The sequence below is a fragment of the Antrostomus carolinensis genome, unplaced genomic scaffold, assembly GCF_000700745.2.
Source record: "Antrostomus carolinensis isolate BGI_N321 unplaced genomic scaffold, ASM70074v2 scaffold23775, whole genome shotgun sequence".
NCBI lineage: Eukaryota > Metazoa > Chordata > Aves > Caprimulgiformes > Caprimulgidae > Antrostomus > Antrostomus carolinensis.
The window spans coordinates 36,901-42,582 of record NW_010317479.1 but is presented as its reverse complement, the minus strand read 5'-3'; positions in this window follow the sequence as shown (position 1 = coordinate 42,582).

The window sequence follows — 5,682 nt, the reverse complement described above, 5'->3', positions numbered from 1 at the left end:
AAGAGTGTAGCAGTAGTACCATTCACACACAAAGTGCATAGATGTTGACAGGAGTCAAGGACAGTGAAGCATTCCAAATTATGGGGTATTTAATGAGGTATAATAAAGCTTTGTGTATATAAGAAAATGACTCTAGCAATGAAAATTCATTGGCTTCTGAGACAGTAAGTCATGACTGAATTAGTAAACTGAAGCACAGCTTATCTTAGGTCTTCTTGGCATATACCCAGATATATAGTTACTGAGAGAGCATTGAGAATTATCTTCAAGTCATGATCTGGATATAAATCTTGTCTGCATGTGCTTCTTGAATAGTTAAAGGGCGGACTCTGTTAAGAGAATCAGCTAGGACTGGAAAACTGAGCTTTGAATTTTGCTTAATGCAGAAAGAAGTACATCTTAATATTCCATACTTTTGAAAAGATTAAAACCAAATTATACGGTGCCTGTGTGGTATGATCGGTTTTACCACAACCTTATACTTGAATCTGTAGAAGAGTCCACTGTGAAACCATCAGTGGTTTTATCTTTCTGAAGATAAATGTGACGTTAAGCCTTAGTTAAAAAAAAAAAAAAAAAAAAAGTATAGTGCACTGTACCATGGAATTTGGAGAAGTATTTTAATAAGGTGCTCAGTTGTGACTAAACTTGTAAGCCACACTAGCTGATTTAGGCAGACCCTCATTGCTGTGAATTGGCACAGAGTCCAACAACAGGTAAAGTTTTGAGAAGTATCATATGTTCCTTTGAATAATACAGAATGAAAGATAATATGGGAATCCTTGGTGTTTGGGAGAAGAGATCCGATTCATTTGGTCTAAGGTGAACACCAGCTTCTAACTAATAAAAACTGAGGGTGAATTTCGCTCTAGTGTGTTGTTCCATTGCTGGTAATGCAAAAGTTTTTGTGTGCCTCTGTCTAAAACAGCTGGTTCTGGACCCTTTTGGAGGGGGCAGAAAAAAGATAAAATAATAATTGCATTGGTCTGATCCAGCGTGGCAGTTTCTGATTTCTGTAGAGTGATTCTTTTGGTCATTGTTCCTTTGCATAAGGACACAATTTTTCCACACACTTGTTCTACTTGTACAAGCTGTGGCTTGTAATATTCCTTGAAGACTTAATAATATTGTTTTCACCGTTACTGCAAACTTTAAGTACTCTGAAGGGTTTTAGTAATGTTTTTGGTTGCATGAATTAAGAATCTTCTATAATATTTGGGGCATTCACAGTCAAGAAATCTAAAAACATATTTAAGTCAATGAGGAGAAAAATCCACCCTTCTCCCTTTCCCGTCTTTGTGCTATTTCTTCTTTTGAAATCTCACCACTTGTGATGGGATTTTCAGACAGTGTCATAACAGAAAGATACCAAACAAATGAGAAAAGAGAACGATTAGCTTGAAAGAAATCTTGGACAGTTGGACTGAAAGACAGTGAGATATACCAGTGATGGCAGTAATCTGTTTCAGATGAAATTAATTCTACAAATATAACATGGGGGGGGGGGGGGATATATACTAAAGTTGTCTTTTAAAAAAAATACAGTAATGATACTAGTCTGTGCATATTTAGGGTTTTTTTGTGGTGTAGGTGATTTTTTTGTTTGTTATTTTTTTTCCTTAGTGCTTTTCATTCTGCAAGATACACAAAAGGGATTCGGGATCGTGGTTTGAGATCTGTCCATGAATATTTGGTACACAGCATGAAAATGTTTGCAAATTCATTGATTGTGAATGTGAAAGCAGCTATCTTGAGCTAGACTGTCTTAAAAGATGAACAGTTATGTGAAGGCTGTGAATAACAAATAGTCTTAGTTCAGCTTGCCAGTTCTGCTATAAACTTCTGGCATATTTGCATTATTTCTCTACATTCTTGGGGAGAGGAAGAAACCAGCAGTTTTGCACCTGTACACTTAAGCAAGTACATATTTCTTCAACACTTTATTTTTTATTTACATGATTTGTGTGAAATTTGCACTGAATTATTACAAATATTTTGTCAGATTACAGAGAAGAAAAATGGTGACAAAGTTTGTAATACTGATTTGTAAAAGTCTTTATAATAATTTAAGCGGTTATTTAGACTAATCAGACACAGTAGTATTCGAGCACTGTCAAGACTGAAAGATATGTTACAGCAGAAAAAGGACAGTGAGCCATGTGGTAAGCAACAATATTGAATATTGAATGTCTTCTAAAGGTCTCCATTTTCCTACTTCCTCAAGGTTACCTAAATTATTCCAGACATTTATGCCTGTGATATCAACCTTCTCTAGTTTGATCAATAGTGAGATACCACCTTCAAATGTTTGGCCTCAAAACTCACTAGGTTTCTTTCACTGCATCTCTTTCAGGTTCCTGTGAATTGTGAAAGTTTGCCTTCGTCAGCGCTTGCTGTAGGGTTTTGGGGCATGTACTTGTAACTTGGATTCAAATTAAAAATACGTACGCTTTTTACAAAAGTTGCAGGGCTGCTTCATCACTGTGCGAACATCTACGCCAAGATAGATAAGCCTGGAGAAGAGCATTGACAGGTGACACACATCCCCTCTTGGTTTCTGAGGCTATTTTTGTTTTACAGTGGGTGAATCTTAATGATGTTAAAAATCCATTTAGTGTTTTTTGTGGTCTGAAAACATTACCGATAACATTAAGATGACTCTCTAAAAATACTCTTTGATTGTGAGAGAGAAAAAGAACATGTCACTGAAGGCAGCTGAATACATCCAGCACAAGAATATGAATGGTGTGAGGTAGAACCTGAAAATTGGCTTAGATCCTTCAAAGTATTTGAGCACTTAGCTCCTCACTGGCACTTGACTCGCACTGAAATTGGATACCCAGACAGAAGCAAGATGATTGAATATCTATGCTTTTGCAGTGCTCTGAATGAAGTCGCTTGCCTGTTAGTCATCTTGCGTATTTGTGTCTGCTTCAGGATTTTTTGTAACCCAAAGTTAAATTCTGAATTTTAGGTTTTTGTAATATCATTAAGTCCATAAAGAAAACATGAAAGCAAAGCGTTCCAACAATGTTTTTTTTCCTAACCAGCTCTCCAGCCACCAAGACCAAAGGCTCTGCAGTCTTAACTAAACAGCAGAAGATACCAGAATCTATGTCTCCTCCAGGTACAGGTGCTAAGAACTTTTTGATTTATTCCTTATTGTTGGAACTTGACACCTGATCTACACTCCAGTCAATAATGCTGAATGCTGTGTTTTGACTGCTTGCAACCATAGCATGTGCAGAAATTTTGGAGAACTAGGAGGACAAAAGCATCCTGAGCATATTAAAATAAATCCTCATTTCAGTATTAAGACATTAGTATTTGTGTAGTTTACCTTCTCTATGAACATAATAAAATAGAAAGATTTCTTAACCTTTTAGAGTGTACTGAAAAGTTTGTATTCAGACTGATAAAAATGGGTTGCTGGATTGCCTGACAGCATGGAGATGACTGATCAGACTACCTTGGAAGCTTGGATCTCAGAGTTTTATCCTTTCAAGTCTCTCCATCATCCTGGTTTTGTCACGAATGAGTTGGATAGCGCTAACTGCTCGTATTGATCACACTACTGCAAGTACATCCAGTTGTAGACCTGTAAAATACTGAAAAGATACTTGGGGAAGTCCAAAAAGAGATGTAGTGCAAAAGGGCTTGCTTGACCCTCTTTCATGATAACTCTGCAATAATCCAAATTAAACAAAGTGCATTGTACTTAAATGACAAATTAATGCTTATCAACTGCCTCCTGAAATGTCAGGAGGCTGAGACTGTCTCTCTTCAGGCTGTCTCCTGAAGCTGAGACTCAGTTTCCTGGGCAACATACTCTCTTCCACCTCTGTTGCTTGATGGTGTTTTAATTTTGTTTTATTTTTTAATTAACAAAATCAACAGAGTTGATTCTGTTATCAGTTTGGAAAATGGATATTTGAAGGATTAGTGAAGAATGTTTGAATGAGAAATAATTTCTGTTTGCTTTGAGAGCAAAATATCTGTTGCATTTATCAATATAAAAAGATCTATACTTTAAATGTAGCAAACCTTGGCTCTGTCTGCTTTGTGTCTGGTAGAAGTGCACTTAGCAGATGCTAATTCAGGAAATTGATGTTAGATATCAGTCCTACATGTCACTTAAACCTAATGTGAGATTTTTGGATAGTCATTGTCCTTGTTACAAGAGAAACAGCGTGTTGACTGCAAAGATGCTGTCAGGTGACACTTGCTCTCAAATTTAACATTTTTAATTAAATGCTTTTAATACTTCCCAAAATTTGTTAGATTTTAATTTGTTTGTTCTTGCAGTGCTGCTCAGAAATACATGGGAAAGGATCTGTAGTGGAAGATGAAAGTGATTAGTAGATTTTCACTGCCTAGAGTGAGAAAAATCCAGATAACATTTGTATCCTGTTTATTAGGAAATGCTGTTTCCCAGGGAACCAGGAGCATCTTAATTCCAACCACTGAGCCTCACTGGTCTCAGGTTTTTGCCCATCAGTGTAGTATTCAGGTGCCCCAGGAGTGTGAATAGTCGTGCTAGTTGGATGTTTTTAATTGTGTGTTGTGCAGAAAATGCAACCCTCAAAAACACAAAGTTGAACTCTGAAAAACCCAAACCCAAGTATATATTAGATCTGAAAACCACCAAAATAAGTGTTCAGTGATATCTATTCTGTGTATCTGTGGTATATTTAAATTTTGCTGAATTCATGAACATCCGGCAGATGGAAAGACTGAAAATTTGTAACACGTAGGTCATTCAGACTAATGACATTTATACATGTTATGGAAATTGCTATTGCAGTATGTCCATTCTTTTCAGGCCCAACCTCTTGGGCCAAAAACTCTTGCTCTGGTTTGTGCTGAGTAAGCTTGCTTCTGTGTTTCAGCAAGTTCTGTGAGCTTCTGAAAGATCCAAAGCGAGTCTGTGATCTCGGAGATGCAGGCTGTGGTACCAGCCAGGGGAGCTTAGAGGAAGGAAGGACATTGCTGTTTTTCTTTGCTCACTTGGTTGCTGTGAAAAGCCATCAGAAAGTCCTCTCCTTGCTCCAGCTTCTCACTGTGGAGTTTGTGGACCAGCCTTCCTCAACTGTTAGGAGATAAAGCAGCTCTCACTGGAGCGCCTGGGCTTTTCAGCTGGAGATGGATTAACTCATGGCAGGTCTAGCCCTGGAAAACTCTTGTGTGTTGACCAGGATAGCATCAATGTGTGGAACATGCATTGATTTATGTGTGTGAATGTCGCCAAGATATCGGTTGCACAAAGTCTAAAAAAATGGCTTTGTGAAGTTTAGACCTTGGTGTGCATAGTGAGCTATGGATGCACTGTTAACCTGAGTAAACTCTTACTAGTAGTAAGAGTTAGTTAGTAGTGCCCGGTTATTACTTAGAACTTTTTATCAGTAGTTCTCAAAGTAATTTACCAAATACTGTGATCATCATCTTGTGCGTGAAGAACAATGGGCTAAACAAATGACAAGACAGGATTAATCAGCCACCAACCAAACCTTAAATCCAGGTTTCCTGAGTCTTAGCTACTGATTATTCTATTGCATCATACCACTTTTATAACAGCTTTTTTCTTAGATAAGTCTGTTTTGAGTGTGGTGTAAAAACTGGGGCTGAGGTTACTCACATGCCTAGAAAACACCTTTGTGAACAATTAGCTTGTTACAAACATTT